We start from the raw sequence: 24,337 nt of genomic DNA on the forward strand, positions 1-24,337 counted from the left end.
ATTAAGCGACCTGTGGAGATTCGGCCGATAACTGCCTCTCAGTTGGCAAGATGTATTAGGAAAGGGTCTCAAATGTATGCCATTCAAGTAGGATATGCTAACTCAAAAGACAAATCAGTTGCATTAAACAACATCCCTGTGATACAAGAATTTGCGGATGTGTTTCTGGAAGAGATTCCCGGATTGCCCCCTAAAAGAGATATAGATTTTACTATCGAATTGGTAGTAGGGGCAGCCCCGGTATCCCGAGCACCTTACCGAATGAGTACACCTGAGTTGACAGAGTTAAATATGCAATTGCAGGAATTTCTGGACAAAAATTACATTCGACCTAGCGTGTCTCCCTCGGGAGTTCTGGTATTGTTTGTGAGGAAAAGGGACAGGACTCTTCGTATGTGTATATATTACCATCAGTTGAATAAATTAACCGTCAAGAATAAGTACCCTTTACCCTGGATCGATGAACTTTTTGATCAAGTAAAGGGAGAAACAATATTTTCCAAGATCGATCTACGATCGGGTTATCACCAAATCAGGATCAAGGACGAGGATATAGCTAAGACTGCTTTTAGAACAAGGTATGGGCATTATGAGTTTGTGGTGCTACCCTTTGGGTTAACTAATGCCCCTGCAACCTTTATGTGTTTAATGAACAACATATTTCAACAATATTGGATCGATTTGTGCTAATATTTATTGACGATATATTTATATATTCTCACACCATGGAGGAACATAAGGAGCACCTTAGGTTAGTGCTACAAACCCTCCGAGAACACCAGCTGTATGCTAAGTTAAGCAAATGTGACTTCTTTAAGGAGGAAATATAGTATTTGGGGCATATAATCACAAAAGAAGGGATCGCAGTGGACCCTGAAAAGATAAAGACCATAATGGAATGGCCTGTACCAAGGGATGTGGCAGACATCCGATCCTTCATGGGACTAGCCGGTTATTATAGGTGATTTGTAGAAAGATTCTCAAGCGTAGCGTACCCTATTACTTCCTTGCAGAAAAAGGGAAGAGCTTTTAGATGGATGCCAGAATGACAAGAAAGTTTTGAGCAACTTAAGCATCTACTCACCACTGCACCCATTCTGAGCATAGCTGACCCCAATAAGGATTATGTGGTGTGCACTGATGCAAGCAAAGAAGGCGTCGGAGGCGTGTTGATGCAAGAAGGTAAGGTAATCGCTTATGAGTCAAGGAAACTGAAAGAACATGAGCAGAATTATTCCGCTTATGACTTAGAATTGGCAGCCGTCATACACGCTTTGAAGATGTGGCGACATTATCTTATGTGAAGAAAATTTTTATTGTTGACAGACCACCACAGTTTGACCAACTATTTTAGCCAGCCCGCTTTAAATGCCAGGCAAGCACGGTGGATGGATTTCCTATGTGGTTTTGACTTTGAAATCAAACATTTGAAAGAGAAGGAGAATCGGGTGGCAGATGTGTTAAGTCGAAAGTTACAGTGCTTATATGAAATTAGCCGTAGTGAATGGAAAAACCCCTTTGGGGAGATGATTAAAAAGGCAGCCGAGCTAGATGTTGTATACCAGCAGATAAAACAGCAATTATAGCAGCCTACCAATAAGGAAAATCAGCTAGATTATGGGGTAGATGATGCTGGAATGTTGTACTATAGGAAGAGGCTATATGAGCCCGAACAGAACAACATCAAAAATATGATTTTAGATGAATTTCATATCAGCCACTATGCTGGACACCCAGGTTATCAGAAAATCATCACTGCCCTCTGAAAACAATACTTCTGGCCAGGCATGAAGAGAGATGTGGCAGAATACCTGGCACGTTCTTTAGAATTTCAACAAATCAAGGTAGAACACCAGCACCCTACAGGACTATTGCAACCGTTACCCATTCCAGAATGGAAGTGGGAAACCATTTCTATGGACTTCATAACAAGTTTGCCCGAGACAAGGAAAAATAACGACTCCATCATGGTGGTGGTGGACGAATTAACTAAATCAACACATTTTATCCCTATGCAATCTACTTATAGAGCTGTGTAGATTGCTCATATTTTTATGCAAAACATATTTAAGTTGCATGGGCTACCAAAAACAATAATCTCCAACCGTGATGTAAAATTCACATCGGACTTTTGGAGAATAATGTTTGCAGAACTTGGAACTCAACTTAATTTTAGTACGACATATCACCCTCAGACGGACGAGAAAATAGAACGAGTGAACCAGGTGGTGGAAGACATGTTGAGGTCATATGTTATGCAGCAACCGACCAGGTGGGAAGATTACCTGCACTTGGTCGAATTTTCATACAATAATGGCTATCATGCATCATTGCAAATGCGCCCATTCGAAGCGCTGTATGGACGAAAGTGTCGCACACCCTCAATCTGGAATGGACCAGAAGACAAATTAATGTTGGGCCCAGAAATGCTTGGGGAAATGGAAGAAATGGTCAAATTTCAAAGCAGCCTAGGATAGGCAAAATAATTTTGCCGACCGGAAAAGGAGGTTTAAAGAATCAAGTCGGCAATCATGTGTATGTCAGAATTCAAGCAAAGAGGAGCACATTGCAGTGGAGCAGGTGCACCAAATTGGCACCCTGATACTGTGGACTGTTCCAGGTCTTGGCAAGGATTGGGTCGGTGGCTTACCAGCTCGCCTTGCCAAGTCACATCTGAGTCCATAATGTCTTCCATGTATCCGTATTGAAAAAATATGTCAACGACCCTAAACATGTAATCAGATGGCAGGATGTACAGGTAAGAATCATTTAGATAACCAGTCTGAAAGTTTTTCTTTAAAAGAAACTGACTTACAACGTTGCATGTTGCAGGTCGAACCGGAAGGAGAAATCTTGGTCGAGCCACTGAACATTCTCGACCGGAGAGAAGTACAGCTGTGGAAGCGAGCTATTACCCAAGTTAAAGTGCAATGGCAGCACTTTGGGCCTGATGAGGCCACCTGGGAGGATGAAGAGCTTATGAAACAAGCTTACCCGAGGCTGTTTATGGTCAAAAGACATTGGGACGATGTCCAATCTCAGGAGGGGGAGATGTGATGCCCCGAGAAAATGTAAATATTTAATTTTACTGCGATAAGAGACAAACTGAATATGAAAATATTAGTCGTTTGAAATTTAATAATCCTTTTATTATTATTTAAAAAAAAACCCAAAAGAGTAGGAAATGTTTTCTTGATGTGCTGGCAACTTCTTGAGGAGGAAGAAAAATTATTGTTGTGGTTACAACCCTAATTACCTCCCCTAAATAGAAGGGCTTCCAGAGAAAAGGAGGAAGGTAGAGGAAAAATCTGCGCTGTAGGGACAGGCAGAGGAGGAAAAAAATAAAAACGGCTAAGTCTGGTAAAGACTAAATAGCCAAGCACTAAGTGCAATCGTTCTTGCTGAGGACGATGGTCCTACAAGAGAGCTAGAGGGGAGATTTGGTCTCGAAAGAAAATCTCACGGTCGGGTGGTGTGACTAGCTACATCTAGAGGTGATCTCTTTCTGTGAAGATACTTAATGAAAGCGACTAGGTATGAAATACTCTCTGTTGAATTGTGATATTATGACTGTGAATTGTGATATTTTGACTGTGAATTGTTGATATTATGACTCTGTGGATGTGATGGTGCTTGCAGAAGGTTCTTCTAGTAGAATACTATAATTATTATACTTTTGAAGGAACCCAGATGGATATTTTTATTTTAGAAATCGATATTTCTTAAGCGCAGAAAATAACGACTGCGGAAACCAAATCTGCCTGCCTGTAGAGGAACTATCTTGCTGTGGTTTGGACTACAGTACATTCGACTCATTTATTTGTTTTTGTTTTCCTAAATACCTTTCAACATGAATATAATTCTTACTAGAGGTGGGAAAAAACTTGGTATTGACCATCTGAAATTCTGAGAAAGAATTGAAAGAGTCAACGCCATCGAATTACCATATACAGGAAATAATGTGAAAACATGCAATTCTGTTTCATTCTTTCCTTTAAAGAGATTATCGGAAATCCTGAAGGAATGGTGAAAGTTAATGTATAGTGCCATCACATACAAGAAGAATAATATATATATATTTATTGCTCCACCATACTATAGAAAAGACAATCTGAACGCGGAAGAATTGTAAAGAGAAGTTCATGCAACAGTTCTAGTATATAGGAAGGAGATAACAGTAATACATCACACTACACCATTCTTGGAAGTAAACGAAATACACAAACTCCATTAAAACTGCATTGATAACCAATAGTAGGTCTTGAGGGCCAAGGTATACAATTCTTACTTCTGAGAAAATACAGGCAAACAGAAACTAATATGGAAGAGTTGAGACTCCCATACCAAAACTATTAACACTGAAAGAGAATAACTGTGCGAGTTTAGGGTCACAATCCCAGAGATTTGAGAAAAACAACCTCATACAGGTCATCCGGGACTTGAATCCCGCAGGGTCCTAATGGAATTCTAGGGTCGAGTCTTACAAAAGGATCCTCTCTCACCAATTTAGAACTTCCAGGGATGAAACCCTCTATATAGGCTCCAGAAAAATTTAGTAGTGCGAATAATTTCACAATGAGACCAGCGGATAAAGGAAAGAGTAAATCAAATAAACCCAACCCTGTTAACGAGGCTTCATACCCAGTAGGAACAAGTATAAACTGGCTAGGACGATGTGGTCGAGGAAGAACCCTGAGTGGGGGTTTAATGAGAAATTCTTACATGATATTACCAAAAGAATAGGGATATCAACAATGATAAAAAAAGGGCTCGAGGCCACACTTTAGAAATAAACATAACCCTCTGTGCACAAACCATATAACCAGAACACAGACATAGGAGCAATTATTAGGAGAAGTAAATCCGGAGACCCATATATATACATTCATAAACGTTCAATGCATAAAGGAAAGTTAACCAAGCATCCACTAGAGCAGTCGCACCAGACGGTGAATTGTAACCGGAAGTATACAACAGGCTTATAGCCGATAAATTCCCTTCATACACTTTTAAATTAAAAAAAAAGAACTGTCCAGATCAGGGATGATGACACCACTGTGGGTGAAAAGCCATGAAACCCCGGAGTATACAGAGAAGACCATTAAAAGTATTCTGAGGGCGATTCTAGTCATCAGGGTGACTACCCTCCAAACCCTCTGAACGTTTAACGCGCATGCAATATAAACAATAACTTAAGGTGTGGACCGGCAAGAGCCAGAGTCATTACACTGTTCAGAACTGAAATTCCAGCTAGGGAGCACTTCCACCACGGTGGATCTTACCCGGAAAGGATGTCAAGCCGATGCTATAGGAGCTCCTCTCCTCTTGAATTAACCAAGGGTAAGTTTCCCCTCATTCTGCGAGACATATGAAACCATAAGAGGAAAAGCCTGATTAGAGCTGTAGTAAACGACTTCATTGTAGGTAAGATATATGCAACAACTAAACAATAGCTCAAAGATTACCTGTAGGACGTATTAGCTGTCAAATACTGGGTTTGAGGAAGAACACCAGTAGTGACCAAGCTCTGTGCACCAACAGAACAGAGTTGCTGAAGAATGAGCAGGACTGGAGCAGGTTCCGCCAGAGGTTTTCCTCCAAATGAGGTCACGCTCATAGCATTCCACGGAAGAGGTAAACCCCGAGGAGACTGTCGTCATTGGATTGCGGAGAGAATAGTGAACCGTTGATTAGGGCGAGGTTTCCAAATAGATAGATGAGACTGGACAGCTCTGCTCAGGCCACGTACTCGACGGAGCAGAGGAGTTAATAAAAGTTACAGTAAGCATGGCCTGCCACGAGATGGCAGCAGGGTAAACAAATACTGGTAAACAAATATGTGTCGTGTGGACCACTAGGTGGTAATCAAACCTTAGTGTTAAAGGCGATCATTAATATGCTTGCGTGTTCTTTGAAATTTCAACTGCGTAAATCCCAAGAGGTGGATGTATTATAGTTGCGGTAATTTTTTTTTAGTGGAGATGTTACATTGATAGTTGTAATTTCGATTTAAAAAAGATTTTGCTGGATTTTGTCAAAATTTCCATAATTTTAAAGGAAAAAACAATATGATTAAATTGATCTTCAATTAATTGACATTTTGACAAAAATTAGATTGCAATGTATAAAGTTTATATTATTAAAAAGAAAATAATTTAGTTTTTTTAATATAATATTTTTATTTATTTAAGTTTTAATGGGTTTATTTAGTTTTGTTCTTATTCTGTAATGATAATAGTAGTATAGTTCTTGTGAAACTATAAAAACGTGTACAATATCAATCTATTTATATGTATTTTATAAAAACTATGAACGTTCTCTGTCTGAATTTGGTAGAAATATTTGACATAAAATTTTGATTTGTTTATTTAAACTAATCTTTCACTCTATATATAGATTCAGCACTTTCAAAAACCTTTAAAACATTTCGATTATGCAAAAACTACTCATCAAATTTATAATCTCAATAATTTTTTATCAAATTAAAAAAAAAAATTAAATAAAAAAACCCACCAAAACACTTCAAAAAAATCACACAAAAAACCAAAACTTATCGATCTTTGTACCACATAAAAACGACAACGTTGATTCACTTAATTATTTGTACAACGTTTTACGTAATATGTGGCATACACGAGGCTATAAAATTACACTCGTAAGCCTTCTTTTATTGCATTATTAATATTGTCAGGTGAATACAAAATTTACGTGTCAAATATTGACGGTATTAAAAACCTAAAACCATTAGTGCTCATCGTAACCGCACCATATGCGTTCAGAACTTCAAATGTGAAAAATCAGTATTGAAGATTTGTAAATGGTAATAATTATTATTCATTTAAAAACAATAGTAGGAGCAGTATTGAAGATTTGTAAATGGTAATAATTATTATTCATTTAAAAACAATAGGAGTTAAACGATTAAATGTTTTACATCAATATATATAATAAATTATTATTAATATAGAATACATAAATCATTAGATAAAAATTGTGATGTTTTTATATGAATTTTTGTATATAAACAGGAATTTTGAAGGTAGATGTAAACTTTCAGCAAAGCATAAAATGGCAAGTGTCAAATGTTTTACTTATGTTTTATTTTATTATTGAAATAAGTTGTAATTTGTTTTCATTTTATATATATTTATATATATATTTATTAAGAACATAAAAAAAAAAATTATGAAAGTTAAATTTATATATGATAATATAAAAAAAATTATAACTATTAATTTATATAAATTTTAATATTTATAATTTCTATAAAATTTGATATATAAACTTATATATAATTTAAAATGATAAATCTGAAAATCAAATTATAATTCTCAGATTTTTATTTAATATAGAGTAAATATAAAATTTTAAATACAATAGCTATAATTTTTTAAATTTAATTTGTTAATGTGATATCTATAATAAAGCTGGGATACTTACATATTTATTAATTAAATTTGAAAATAAAGATTTGAAATAATATAATTAAGATTATTATTATTTTAATTTAATTTAATGCAATATGTATAGTATGATTATGTTTGAAGCATTAATGTATTTTTTGCTTGATTTTATTTACAATACTTGATTTTTCTAAAAGTTCCTTTCCATTCTTATATAATTTTCCATTCACATGTATGGATGGAGTTTGTCTAAAAAAATATGGATTTTATACGAATCTATACAATATAGATTAAATAAACAAATACGGTATTAAATTTTATTAAAAAACCCATCCACAAATATAGTTATTATTATCTATGTGTGCCTAGAGACAATGCCATCATTATTATCTTGTTCTTTTAATTGTAATTTTTATTAATATAAATTATATGTCTTTATTGTTTTTTACTCTAATTCAACTATATTTAAACTAAATCAAAGCAACAAAATTGTAATCATTGTTCAAATATAATACCTGGTTTTTTTTCACATAAAAATTTAGACAATTTCTCGAAAAGTAATACCTGATTATACCTTTCAAAATTCAACAATTAAACTAAACAAACTAAGTAGCAAGAATGCTAACTATACAACCTTATTCACTGTAACATATGAATAAATTAATTAACAGCTTCTATAAATAAAATTATATTAATTTAAATTTAATATAGCATACAATTTCAAATTGAGAAGATTCTTCAAATTTTCTACCGTATACAGCACTTTTTTCTTTAGCATACGAAAAAGCCGACTATTTTTCAATAATAAAATAAAAAATAACTACAATATACACCCTTCGGAAAACCCAAATGCCTCAATACAAATTCTTACTCTACACCTGACTCATGCATTTGCATTCCACAGGTCTAAACCTAAAAAGTCTGCACACCCATAGATCCTTTATGTCCAATTCCTTACCCATCTTGCAATAAGCTTTGTATACCCTTATGGCAAATTCCCGACTTATTGCTTTTCGGAACTGCTTGTAAAGATTCGTTATTTACCCACAAGATTAAGACCCAAACTCCATATTACTCGTATTTAGAAAAGACATTAGACATCCCAACCAAAATAGATGTTCAATATATGATGATTTGGATAGAAGTGTATACATTTATTTTAAACAAGGAATTAACCAGGGTTGAGTAAAATCGAATTTATCATGTTTATGTTTTTTAATTATTATATATTTTAAATCTGGGTTAATTTTATATTTTTATATGTTTTAAGAAGTAATTTTTTTTTCTCCAATTGGAATATTTTATTATAATTAATATTATTTTTTATTTATTTTCTTTTTTATTTTCTTTTTTCTATATATATAACATTGATATTGAAATAAACTATTTAATATAGATATTCAATTAGTTTATTCAAGTTTTATATTGAAATATTTGTAAAAAGTATAATAGTTTATATTTTCTTCACATTCAAAATGAAAATATAAGATATTTTTTGTTTTTGTTTTCTTTATATATATATATATATATATATATATATATATTATTTTTGAGTGAGAATCAAATATTTTTAGAAGTGAAATCTTTAATATTTTATAATACTTTTAATTACAACTAACCACATTTGTATATTCATTTAAATTTTTCATTACAGCTGACATTTCTTTTATGTAATGAATGTTTTATTTTTATTTTTATTTCTAAAATGTATGCGTCAACTCCACATTTAGCATGAATGGAATAACATATAACCCTCATACTGGGCTATGGAATGTGCTATGTTTTCACATTAGTCATTTATTTGTCAAAAGGAGAATCTTCTCAATTCATTTATGTTTAATCTTGAACAAGAGTATAGAATTAATCACTCATTTGCATACTAGTTTCCATAGAGTCTCTTATGCATCATTATTTAGTATAGATTTTTACTCTTCTAACATAGCATCCCACCATAGCTATTTAACAATATGGAATATCTTAAGGATTTATATTTATCTTAAAGTACAAAAATCTTTCCAAATTCTACTAATTCATAACATTCTAGTAATAAAATTATTTACAATATTTTTTTTAAAATATACAAATTACTGTTTTTATACTCTTTCTAAAAAGAAATGACAATTTTTAGAGTAAAACACTTTTATCCTATAGAATTGGATTGAATAATTATAAAAAACAAAGCATAGAAAATTAGTTCATAGAAGAAATTTGATCCTTAGAATTGTTAATAAAAAAGGAGGGAGAAATAAAAACATAATAAACACATAAAATATCTTCAATTTTATATGGCGATGCTTTGGATTCATAGTGAATAAGTGCATTTTTAAGACACTCCTTAAATAGGTCCCATGCTAGCAATTAAAAAAAATGATAACAAATTTCACATGTTACAAGAGGATTTAACTCAACAAATAGTATGTAAGAATTGGGAGATCCGTCCATCCTATGTATGCCATGAATTTTCTAAGATCACTTCTATAAAATAATAAGGTGTATGAAAAGTTATCATGAGTGTATGAAAAGTTACCATCATATTTTAGGAATACTTGAAACAAGATAAACGTAAGAGTAGAATTCAATAAAAGAGAAAAGACAACTTGACTTGATATTTTTGCATAAATATTCTCTATTATTTATCTTGAAACTATTCTAAATAATTGATGAATTATTGAAATTATTTGTTAAATACTCACCATTAAATTCTACATCATTACGGAATTAAATACTACATCATTAGGGAATTCTTGATGTACACATAAGTAATTTAATTTAAATGTCACATTAGTCATAATCAAATGTTTAAAGTGTAATGAAACAAAATGCAACATAAAGTATAATTTGATCTCAGTTAATTTATATTAATGAATCAATAAATAAGAATAATATTAATATATAAATAGATAAAACAATAAATGATAAAGAAAAGATAATAATAGTAAATAAATAAAATGATATATAATAAAATAAAGTTATGAATAAATATACAAAATTAAATTATAAAAATAATAAGAATAAGTAATGTTAATGAAATGTAAAACGAAATAAAATAAGCCAGAGTTAAATTAAAAAAAAATATGGTTAAGAAAGAGTTAAAATAAGAAAAAGGTTGATTTAAGGAAAACTTAAGACAAAGAAAATAAAAATTGGCTTGGTGAAACATAGATTGTGTGCATGTGGATTCCTTATAAATCCCCTTTCCATTTAATAGATGAAAATACGAGATACATTCATTCTTCCTAGAGAAGAATGCTGGGAGAAAAATGATTCACTAACTATAGTAGTTGATAGAGGGCTTGGGGATGGTGAGTTGTAGAAGGAATATGTGCACCTAAGTTTACATTTGAGTCATACCTAAAACTTTGTTGGGCTTAATAAGATCCAAGTAGTGTTATAACTCCAAAATCACTAATAATGTATATCGTAGCATTATAGGTAAGTCTTATGTTCACATGTTTTTATAAATTATATGTCTATCAGTTAAAAATTTCGTATTGATATTCAAAAGCATAAATATGTAAATAGTTTGTATGTTTTGATTTTGGTTTCTTACATATGATATATTAGAACTAAGTTACAAAAAATATGACTTATAAGTCATTATCATGTTCTCTATAATATTATGATTTTTTAAATTTAATTAAATGAAAACATAAAAATACCATGCATTTATGATTAATTAATTTTACAGCTTGAAACAAAAAAATAAAAAAAAATTACCAGCTATAAATTGATCCACATATATATATATATATAATCAAAAAGTTATATATATGGATTAATTTGGATTTTTATTTTAATTAAAAGAATTAATTTAAAAAATAATTTCTCTTATTTTTCATATTTAAATACACTTATATATATATAGATATATATATATATATAAAATAAAAATATGCATCTATTTAGTTATTAAATTATTATTATTATTATTTATTAAATTAAATTTGAAATATATTATAAAAATAATAACTAAATTTCCAAGACATCTATTTACCTGGCTTTAAGAGAATAAAGGAGTATAAGTCCTCGAAAGAGATGTTTAAGAATCCATTTTGAAACTTTTTATCTAAACGTATGGTGAGACACTACTATATGGGGAGAATCCAGAATCAAGGACCCTAGTTATGATTTTATTCGTTGTAGCTGTATATACGGTCGAGAGAAAATAACAATATGATATATTGATGCCGTGATTCAAACCTCTTATGTAAGTCAAAGGAGATTCAATTTATTTTTATACTGATGGTTCGAAAATGAAATTCGTTGTTCGTATTATGAGAACAAAAATAAAGCATTAAAGAAAAGAAAAATTAAAATAATTCGGCAAAAATTAAGGTTTTTTTTTAAGATTGTTTGGTATGAAGTTTGATTTATATGGTTGAATTGCTTGGGCCTTGCTCACATTAGCATAATTATTATTATTTTTTATTGAATCACAAGATTTAACCTTAAATCTTATTGTTTACATATTATTTTATATCTACTTGAACTACAAGATTTGAATCTTAAATCTCATTGTTTGCATATTACTTTATATCATAGTGATCATTAATTCATCCACATTATATAGTTTATATTTTTATATGGAAATAATTCTATAGTTCAAAAGCCATTTGCCACCGGGTCAGGGAAAATTTTAAGAACCCCCCTAAATTTATAAATATAGTAAATGGGCGAATATTCATGGTATATAGGAAAAATGGAAGGCGATTTTATCAATAATATAGTATGTATATATAATTTTTTGGCGAATCTCTCACCAGGCATGGCGAATATTTTACTCAATTATAAAATCTTGTAAGATCTTGACGAGTCTTTTACTAAATAATAAAACTCTGTAAAGTCCTAGTGAATCTTAGCATAGGCTACATGCTGGTTTAATTCCCCCATTTAAATAGGCTACATTCTAGGTGAATACCATGGGTCAATACCATGTGCCATCTTTTTGAATACCATGGGTCAATACCATGTGCCATTGTTTTTTTATTAATTCTAATATTAGGGTTAATAATGGTTTTTTGCATGATATTAATAACAATCTAGTCCATGGTATTTGTCCCATAGTATTTTGGCCATAGGTTTCACCTAAATATAACCCATTTTTTGAGTGTTCGTAAATATAAGGTGACTTATGGAGTAAATATAAAAAAATGTTTTATTTGTTTACCATACCTCTCGTTTATTTATATTTTTATTAATTTACCATACCTCTTTTACAAATATGGTATTTGGCCCATAGGATTCACTTAAATAAAACCTCTTTCTTGAGCCTTCATAAATAGAACGAGGGTTATGGACTAAATATAAAAAGAGGTTTTATTTATGTACGATACCTCTAGTTTATTTATATTTTTATTTATTTACCATCCTTTTGAGTAAGTATAAAAAGAAGTTTTATTTATTTACCATACATCCACTTTCCTTATATTTTTATTTGTTTACACCCTGACATGTATATAAGGTGACTTATGGAGTAAATATAAAAAAAGTTTTATTTATTTACCATACCTCTCATTTATTTATATTTTTATTAATTTACCATACCTCTTTTATAAATATGGTATTTGGCCCATAGGATTCACTTAAATAAACCTATTCTTGAAAATGGGCGAATGGATTCACTTAAATAAAACCTATTCTTGAAAATGGGCGAATGGAAGTTTATAAGTCCTAATTTCAAGGGCTAAATTTACCTTTTTTACCCTCTCCCTTAAAATAAGGTGGGCTATTTGAGATGATTTGTAAAAATGTACTATGATACAAAATATTCGCCCACTAAAAATTTAAAACCCCTTAATTTCGCCAAAGGGCGAACATTCGCCCCTAAAATTATCCTTGCACCGGGTTGTTCATTTAAGGAGTACTTTTATAATTATGACTATTCCAAAATTTTCCATCATCTTCTAAAATAGATTTCCCTTATCAATTTTTTACCATTTGTGATGCTTCCACTCAACCCCCTTAAGTATCTATCCAATGCAGTTTTTATTCATCTCATCAACCTAAGTTGGTCATTGTTATGAAGACTAATATTCATTGTCATTTTTTTTAATTTATAAATTCCTCATTATTCTTCCCATGAACTTAGTATTGCATGCCCACAACATAATTCATGTGTCTCCTTGATTTATGAACACCAAACATATTATAGAAACTGTATCAAATGGTGATATCATCCCTTCTAGAAAAATTATAAATTGTCTATGTTTCTCCCCAATAAATTTTTTTCAAAATTATATTGTGACTATGAGTTTAATTTATCCTCCTCCTTCCACATTGGTTATGGTTACAAGGCTACCATTAATTACTATTAATAAAAAATGTGCAAGTTCCTCCTTGTCCCTTTCATCCATAATGAATGTTGCTAAATTGAATTTAGAAACTTCATTTCTTAAAATTATTATCTATTTATACTTATTTCTCCCTCATCTCATTCTACTAATATCCTTATAGGTAGTTGCATGCTATCGTAATATATATATGTGTTTATTATATAGTGCTATTTTCATAATAAAAATCATGTAATATTTAAAAGAAGAAGAAAGAAGTAACATATATTATAAGTATTTTTGGAGAAAATATTATTCATTTTCTCAAGTACATTATGTTTTATTGTTATTCTTACTTGGACATTTATTGATAATTTGTATGTTTAGATAAGGATTTATATACCATTTTTATATTGATATATGTAATTTCTTAAATATCAACTTCGATGATAATAATAACTTGGAGATTGTCGTCATTGACAAATCACGGTTCTTTATTGATTTTTTTTTTAAGATTCTTTGTGAAACCTGTTTTTAAGATGGGGATTGCATTGTATAACATGGAATTTCTTTAACTCAAGTCTTAGGGTGGAGATCAATGATTATGATATATTTATCACTTCCTTTAACTTAAGTGTTAAGTGTTAGGTTTGAATGGTATTCTTAATGGTAATTTTCTGAATACTTGCATTCACAGTGATCTATTTTTAGCATACCAATTAGTGGGACAAACTATAATGATGATAGAATTCTAGTTGATGGCTTAATACCTCATCAAAATCATAAGAAAACTAGGTCTAGTATTTTATTAAATAATGATATAGAATAAGTTTTTTGAGCAATTTTGAGATTAGACTTTATAAGTTTGTTTAATAGGATCATAAGTGTGGTAAGTATCAATGTCGAAAATAAAATAGAGAATAAAATTTTTAGAGACCATACAATCGTAAAAATTGAACAATCCACGGAAAGTATAGAACTACAATATTTTTTTCTTAGATGTACCAATTAACAAGGTAAAATATAATTACAACCAAATTAACAAAAAAGATGATACAGACATGGAAAATAAAAAAATGTAGGATAGAGATGGAAACCATTTGACTAAGACTAACCAACAACAAGGCATAGGTTCAATGTTTCGTAAATGAGGGAAACCATCCCAAAATTCTCTAGGACTTTAGATAACTCTAACAACCACCTTGAAATGAGAATGCATTACCAAAAAAATACAATTTGGGTAGTGGAAGTGTAGAACACGACACTATGTAACCCAGTGAGCCAAAAGGGAGGCCACCATTATAACCAAATAGAACCATAAGTATACATGAGAAAGAGAAAAATTAGTACCTATATAACAATAGTTCCATGTACCTAGTCACACTATCTTTAATAGGTATTTTTTATATGCGTATACTTGAATGATTTCATAGATTATATTTGTAAAAATAATTCTTTAATATAATGAATATCTAATGAGTTAGTGACAAAATTCAATTAGAAATTGTATAATTATTCTTATAATATAAGTTTTCCCCTCTCATATTTGTCTCTCTTATCATATTATTAATAAAACCAACTCATTTTTTGTATTTAATAGAGACATCTTATTGAATTACACAAATTTGTATGTGTAATATACCTTTGAGTGAAAAATGACTTCATTTTTTCCTTAACTCCAGCACTTAATCTTTAATTATATTTAAACCGAGTCTTTCGGTAGAAATCACATAAGAGAATTTTTTGGCTAACGTGTTTTGAACCAACAAGTGTGGTTCATCATCAGGACCAAATGAAGAGTTGGACCATGGAAAAGGCTTAAATAGAGAGCAATGTAGAGACATAATTTCAAGTAACGGCTATATTTGAACAATAATGTTTAAATTGTAATATTAATTTATTAAAAACAAATGTTATTAAGTAACGGCTATATTAAATGGCTAGTTTTTGATAAAAATATTTAAATAATGATATTATTTCATTAATTTATTAAAAACATTAATAGGTAATGGCTATATTAAACAACTAGGTTTTGAAAAAAAAATATTTAAATTAATTTATTAAAACCAAATATTACTAGTTCTTGAAAAATAATAATAATTAAACAATGATATTAGTTTATTTATTTATTAAAATATTAATATGTAATGGTTGTATTAAATTTATTTATATCTTATTTATTTCCAGAGTTGCAATAATTATATTATTTTAGGTTCTTAAGCACTAAAAGTTGGTATTAGAGGTATAACCAATTTTTTATCTTATTGTGGTCCTTTAGAAAGGAAACAACTAAACAAAAAAAATGTTGAGGACTAAATTTCAATACTTTGTGGCCAAGGAAGAGTTGGAGATTTTTTTCATGAATTTTCTAGAATAAATGTTGTTATTGGTGTAAGGAAAATGGCTAATATGCTACGATTCTTATCTTTATGGCCCATTCTTTAAGTAGGGAAAAAATACACATAGACATTAAATACATGTCATAATTATACCCCGTTATATAACTATTGCAATAAGGTGGAAGGGCATACTTTCTTAAGCCAAGTCAAGTTAACATTCATTATCCAACACATGCACATGAACTAATGGCATCTAGAATATGAGACGAAAACATATGATAATTTGTTTAACAAGTGACATTTCAAGGCATGAATAACTCAAGCTCTTTGGATGGAAATAATTTCTCTACAAACTTATGGTGTAGACATCTCTGTCTTTAAAAGTATAAAATATAGTCTTCTAGGGATGTTGCACACATGAAAACACCCACCAAATGGGCGAATGCAACAAGTTATTTATTTGAATCCAAATGTACCTATTGTCTCTGCTACAAAACCCTCCAAAATTTCACTACGATCTAATTTTAGAGCCTACTTCATGGTCGTACTGTGTGTCGCCTTTGTCGTCAAGTATCATTTTGTATTGCTTCATATGTCTAAAGTATTATTGAGCTTTCTCAATTGTCGTCGCATCAATTAGAACATCTCTACGTGCTTTTCATGGTCACAACACCTTTCTTGTTGTAAAACGACACTTTTAGGTTGTAGTCGCATGCACTTTATTTTTTATAGTTGGGGAACATGTATAAAGTGGTGTTTTCATGAATATTAATTGTTTGTTAAGTTTGTCTAAGATTTCTCGATGAATTAGTATATTTCATAGGTAGTTTTATGTCCAGAACTCATCTTGGCCACCCCTTGATCAATCATCCAGACTTAGACAAATTTTGGTTTCAAGTGAGTCCATTAAGGTCAAGAGCACACGAACGCACTCCAAAGCCTTGATGGGTGATCCTTTTCTGTTCATAACTGCACCCAGTACCCTCCTACAGAATTGGGTGCACTCCAAAATCACAAAGCCCCTTCCATATTCTGAACTGCACACTAAAAAAGAGACTAAGTATTCCTTGAGCACACTCCTTCGACTCAAAGAAGTGTGCCCTCCTTGAGCACATTGGCACATCCTGAGCACTAGAATCTCATCCGTCTAGCATTCCCTGATGGCCCTACACCCTCTTGACCTAACTTGAGCACATTGTCACACCTTGCAGGCACGAATCTCGAAAATTCAACCTTCAAGAGTGCATCTTGTGTCCTTATTGAGGCCTCCTAGGTGCATGAGCACACCTTGAAGGCACGAAGCCTCAACCTTCAGTATCTGAGAGTGCACTCTACGACCTATCCCTTGGGTGCACAATGTACTTGGGAAGCCTGAATCCTTCCCCTTTGTCCTTCAACTTGTGACATGTGCCCTGCATTGATTTCTTTCTTCCTTAGGGCGTATGAGCACATCCTGAACCTCTAAAGCTCCTCCTCCTCCATCCTTAAACCTTTCTAATTGCACCCTAAAGCTATAGTTACCATTTTAAGCACATCTAAAGGACATAAACAAGAATATATATATAAAACATGGTAGAGTAGGATATTTTCAGACTAATGGTTTCTTGTTATGACTGATTGTAGAAACATGTACTCCAGGAACCTTATGTCAAGAACAAACAACGAAGATCTGGAAAAGAGGATAAATGAAGGAAGCCCAAGAATAACCAATAACACACCTAAAAACTGATGATCAAAGCACCATGAAGACTCCAAAGTTTGAAGACCCTTTGGAGGGTGAAAGCACCATGAGCAGATGATCATAAAAAATGGACATAGTGGTAGCCATGTCACAACTAGAGAAATCGCATGTCATCAGTCACTATTAGTCCCATTCATCAAAGATAGTGGCATGTCAAGTCTCATCATATGATGATGTGGAAGTCATGATGTAATATTGCAATCATTGTAAAAGACAAAATTTAATGTGTGGAAGTCCAAGAGTCATATGTGAAAGGTGGAAAGTTACTTACTCATATATGGACAAATTGTCTTTAAGTGAAGTCTGAAAGTCATATAGAGAAGTCCAAACATTGAAATTTCAAGAGTTGTTTGGAAGTCCAATGCACACATTAGAAGTCCAAGAGTCATGGGGTAATTCAAGGGTCATGGGGATATGAAAGGTCATTCCTCTTATTATAAATTCAACCTCATAACTCAAGCAAGAGGATTTTGGAGGCTTAAGATTTGGAGAATTAGTCTTGGCATGGTAGAGAAATCTATTCTTTGGAGAAGCAAGGAGTGACTTAATTTTATATTATTGGAAGTAGTGTTCACCACTGTAATTGATGTACTTGGATCTTTCACCTTATAATTGGAGCTCTATGAGCCAACACATTTTCATGCATGTATCACATATATTTTAGGGCTATTCTTGGGATGTTATGGTATATGTTGGTTCATATGTACTAGAGAAATTGAACTATTTCGGTTGCTTCGTACTCATCTTGTTGAATGTGTGTAGTATTCGATTTAATATCATCGTGTGAATGATTTCACTAATGAATATTTCTATTCTCTTTTGTGCCTATTTTAGGATAGTACTATTACTTTCCTTTTAGAGACTCATTTCTTGTCTCCCCTGGTGAAGGTTTCCTTTTATATCTTGTAATTTGTGCTTCACAATGTCGACTTACTTGCTTATTCAAGGTTTATGTATATATTCTCTTATGTTATCTACTGAAACGAAGACAAACCTTTGTGTTATGGTTGTCAGGCTAATACTCTGGTTGGGGCTCCTACTCCAAGCAGTGTGAGTTCTAATTGGGACTTCACATCAGGGAGACCCCCTATATGTTGGCGATATCCAACACCATCAATATTTTGGTGCAAGAAGGAAGGCCAAATGACAAGTTGTTCCCATTGAGTCTGTTTGGAATCTCTTATCTTAAATGGATCTTTCTGAAATCATAATCTCAGTATATTTTTCTAAGGATATTGATTTTAACATCCCTATGGAAATCATTCATCACTTGTCTCAATTCAAGTTTGATGGTGAGAGTGAACTAATTGGCCTCAAACACTTCTTTCAATTTATGCATTTTTGTCTCTATAATGGAATACAGTGTAAATATTTCATGGTCAGGTTTTCCACCCTCATATTTGATGTTTAAGTTAAGAAGTGGTGTCATATGTTAAGAATTGATTTGCTTAGATTCGAACTTGGTGAATCTGCAGAGGAATTTCTTAATCGATTTCTTTACCTTTGCTATGAATTTCCTTATGGAGTTATTGATTTAGATTTTATTATGGAAAAAATTCAAAATTTGATTCTACTTGTTTTGAGATCTTTTTAATCTAAACCCCCTGATGATTCTCTCTCCCAAATTTTTACTAACCATGGGATATCTCAATATTTTGAGGAGGAACCTATTATTCCTTTTGTTCCTTGTCCTCCTCATTTTCCAATACCAATTCAGGTGCCCCTTTGTGATGATGTTAAAGTTGAGAGATCTGAAAGTCAAACTATCGATCTCTCCCTTCAACCTCCATCCAATTCTTATGATTCACATCTTACTAATGAAAATTTGGAATGTTTCAGTAATTGCATGGAGCTTGAAGTGAAAGTTGATCCCTCAATTTTTCAATGTCATATTAAAGTACATCAGTCCAATCTTGAATCTGATCCAAGTGAAAACCCGATTGTCTCTAGGGATATTGTAAAACCTCTACCACCTATTTTTCATGATTCTTTGATTTATGATCCACCTCTTACACCTACTTCAAATTTTGATGATGTTTAATCTATTGTTTCAAGAGGTAGTCGAGAATGTGGTAGTATTTCACATGAAGATGAGAAAAGTGTTGAAGATATGTTTTATCTTTCCTCCCTCTTTCAAGATGATAATATTGCCTTCTTGGCTAATCTCCAATAATTTAAACTGGATAAATTGTCATATGACCCTGAACCCCACATCCAAGTTGAGGGTTTGGATAACCATCACCATGGTATCCATTTTTACATTAACACATATGGTGGTAAATATCCAAGTATATCAGGTGATATCTTCTCTTCTTTTGAGGGCTTGGATTTGTACAATATCAATTCGTAATATGTCTCCCATAGTTTAATATCTCCATTTGTGAATTGGGATGCTCTTTTAATTCAAAATGATCCTAAATTTTCTTTAATCCTTACATATTTGGATGATAAATCTGAAGTGTTTACTTATCAGGTTCTTGAATCTTTGGAAGATCCTAGTTAATCTGAGTGTCATATTGGTATGCATATATTTGACCATTATATTGATGACAATGAATCTAAATCGTTTTTCTTTCAAGTTCAATCTAATTTAAGTACAAGTGCTCCTCCTCCTCCTGAGTCCTTCAATTTTTGTTATTCTTTAGAACATTATTCATTGCATCCAGATATATTTGATAAGTTTGTCACACCAAGAGCTCTCTAAATCCTCTTTGCTGGCTCGGTTGGGCTTGATCCAGGTGCAACTTGTACTTCACACAAAAAAACCCTCAGACACCGACCCTTTCAGCAATGAACCGCAAGAAGGTCGAAGTCTCACTCGAGCAGGGTATGGGTGATTGTAGAACCAAGTTTTTGCAACATTGAGGGACTACGCGGAGTGGCTCTTAACTTCGTTTTTATGTATCTTAATTATCCTTCTAATATTCATAACATTACTGCGTAATGTATTCTAACTACAGACTTTACGCACAAACATATCAATTACTTGTAATTACTTCACATAAACAAATAGAACACAATTAAAAAATACAGATACACAAGTCTTCGCCAAAATTTTTTCTTCTTTATTAAGATACATCTTTCAATACATACAACTTATTGACTTGCACACCCAGCTATAGGTGGCCTGCGCACTCAGCTGCAGACTCTTCCAAGGCATTTGTGCACTCAACTGTGGAGCCTTTCCTTAGACCCAAAACATAGAACAAACGACTTGATCACTTGTGCTCTTTCTATTAGATGATCTAGTGATTCTATGGATGATCTTTGACAAAGAATTACATGTCCTTATGAATATTTCATTGGTACAAAAGCCATGGTCCACATACCACGGACTCAACAACAAGGAAAATTTTAAGGATGGAAAATTTTCTTGAAGTTTAAAAACATTGGTGAATCTCACTAATCCCTAATATGCAAACTATAAAATGTTTATTGATATATTTTTAAAATTATTCTAATTTATAATGCTTTTATATATAGTCTCTATACAATGTTGGCGATTTTAATGGTAAAATAATTATATATTCTAAAATTTGGCCAAATCATCTTTTATAAAAATTGGAAATTGGCGAATCTTTTTTGTGGAAAATCATGGAAAATTAGCCCACTGGGTGAACATTAACCCCTAATATTTTCCATGCTCAACAAAACATTGAAATAAAACCCCGATACCCATTACAAAATGAGGGGATTCAACCCACATTGAAGCCCCTAGACACTTGCGTGGTAAATAGAACTTCAAAGACTCTGCACACCACACTCATCAAATTGCGGAGTCTTTGACCAAAACTAGAGAAATTGGGTCATGCCCAACACCCACTCCTCTAACTATCTCAAAACTTACTTTCTAATTTGTTTTCATTATTTTCTTGTAGTAAACTCAGATCATAAACTAAATAAAGATCTTTGTACTTTTCATGTGAAATCAAGTTTGAGCAGCATTTTTCTCATTTTTACGTGCCCAGCATTGGGAACTAAACACTTTTGATAAGGTTGAACATAACCTTTCTACTTGGACTTTCGAGAAATGAACAATGTTAAACATTATATCGTAAATCTATTAGCATAACACAGAGTAAGCTAATATTTATGAAAAGTACCTCTTTTTTAGCAACAAATATGGTAAGAATCTATAAGAAATTTCAAGCAGTACCATTGTTCCATTATGATCCATGTTCAAGTTCCATGCATTTTGGGATAATGTTGTAAGGGGTTTCCCAATTTTGAATTGAATTATATCATCCAAAAATTGATCAGGTATTTTAATTGAAAGGAACTCTAATTCTTTTGTCACTGGATTCCATCAACCAGAGGGATGCTTGCTTCAAGAATAGAAAACCTTGCACAATGCCAACCATGTATCTTAAAACAAGATCAATGGAGGGAAATTAATTTGTTTCTCCATTCATTTAACATGACCATTTCTCCCCACAAGATCCGTGACCATGCATAAAATTATGGAATTGGCGAGCATCCTCAACAAAAATTTCTCACTGCAATATTTTTGATATTAATTTGGAAGCTATGTGACAATCCCTGCACATGTTCATGTTATTGAAAATTCAAATAGGTAGCTAAAAGGTGTGCAGAAATCCCAAAGTAATTTTTAAATTTCCACTGTGATGTCAACAATAATGTTCTAGTCATGCTGCACATCATATAGAGTTCGTGTCATGCACATACCCTACTATCTTCATCTGCCAAATCATGATCTCTAATATAGAATGAATCTCCTCCATTTGCAGGTGTGATCCATCTTGTGCAACAAATTTTTGTACCTTTCTCTTCATTTCAATCAAGTTGCATCCTGGTTCTTTATTTACATCCTTGTCTTTCATCATGCTTCCCACCTTTTCTATGTCATTTCACCTTCCAGCAGAAGCATAAATGTTAGATAACACATATGTTGCAGAATTGTTTGGTTCTAACTTAGAACAATAGTCTACTCCATATTTTCTTGTTTCCATATTCCTGTGGACCGTGTAAGCATGAAGAATTTTTTTCCACACCACAGGGTCAGGCTCAAGTGACATTTGTTTGATGAAACTCTTAGCTTCATTAAGGAAACCTACTTGCCAGAGAAGATCAACCACACATGTATAATTTTCCACTCTCAGTGTAATACCATAGTCTTAACTCATGTTATCAAAATAATGACAACCCTCATCTACTAAGCCTACATCACTGCATGCAGAGAGGAGACCTATGCGGGTTGGCTTCATACCTACTAGTTCCATATGTTCAAACAATTGGAGTGTCTGTTTGCCAAGTCCATGATGAAAATATCGTGTAATCATTGTATTCTAGGAGACAACAAGCATAATAATTTTTTCAGTGATCCTCCACACCCTCAATTCTCCCTAATTTCTAATACATGTTAAAAAGGGCACTTCCAACAAATGTATTTAACTCAAACCCAGTTTTGATGATGCAAGTATGGATGATACTGCCCTATTCCAGAGCTTCTATGCTAGAACATGTGCTAAGAACACTAGAAAAGGTAAAATGGTTTGGCTTCCTACTTGCTCTTCGGATTTGGAGGAAGAGTTTTAGTGCTTGGACCTTCCATTTTTCTCTCCATAATGATTTGAATTGGATCAATGGAAATGATCAAAGTGCTATGATTGTATCAAATCACGATAGACTTCAAAAACTTGTGAACAAAGAGCTATTTGGAAGACCTTTGGGCAGTGGCAGTTTGTAGCCAACAAGGAATGACGAGGACCTTAGTCAAAGCACGTTGACCGAGACCCATGGAGACCATGCAGGATGCAAACTAGCAGTTAGGAAGTCCAGATCGGAAAACGGAGGCCGTTTCTGATGCACGATGGTGCATTGATGGGAAAAACCCCTCGATAAGGAAAGGCCCCGAGCACTCAATCGCATGGCAAGCTGGGAAACCAAAGGGAAAGCACTAAAGCAAAAGCCGGGCCCTGCGCTCCAAAACTGGCAGAATATCGGAGGCATGTTGGGCCGTAAGTGGATTTGGCAAGAGAACAAGCAATTCCACACATTGCACGACATGTGTCTAGAAGATGAAAGAGAAAACCACCTCTCATCATGGGCTAATGGTTAAGCAAGTCAACCACGCGATAAGAGTGAACACTGTAGGATCTGGGAGCTCCAGATCTGATGCCAAATATTGCACCCAATGAATGACCGAATCTAGAGGGAGAATTAAGTTGTGGCGTATAAAAGTCTGAAGTCTGATTTGACCGCTGAGTTGGCAAATGAATCATTACACGGTGTAACCAAAATACCGAACCATTTGAGGAAGAGCTAGCACAGTTCGTGAGAGGACAAGTGGCCACATCCCTGCGAGACGTTACACAGTGGTGATGGCGCAGAGGCAGGGAAGTCTAAGCGAACAACAGCAGGCTATCCGAAGGGGCAGAAGAGGAAGCGAACAGTCATGAGACAAATTGGTTTAAGCCATGAACAGACAGAAAATAGAGAGTGCGAAGCGAGAGCAAAGCGAGCACTGTAAGGAAGAAGGAGACAGTGAAACAGAGAGACAAAATAGAAAATAAGCAAGAAGCAGAAAACAGAGAGCTAGGCTAACCTGCAGAGTAAGGTAGCATC

Source organism: Pinus tabuliformis, chromosome J, assembly GCF_031772625.1.
Source record: "Pinus tabuliformis cultivar Carrire ecotype Pingquan chromosome J, CPIR1, whole genome shotgun sequence".
Taxonomy (NCBI): Eukaryota; Viridiplantae; Streptophyta; class Pinopsida; order Pinales; family Pinaceae; genus Pinus; species Pinus tabuliformis.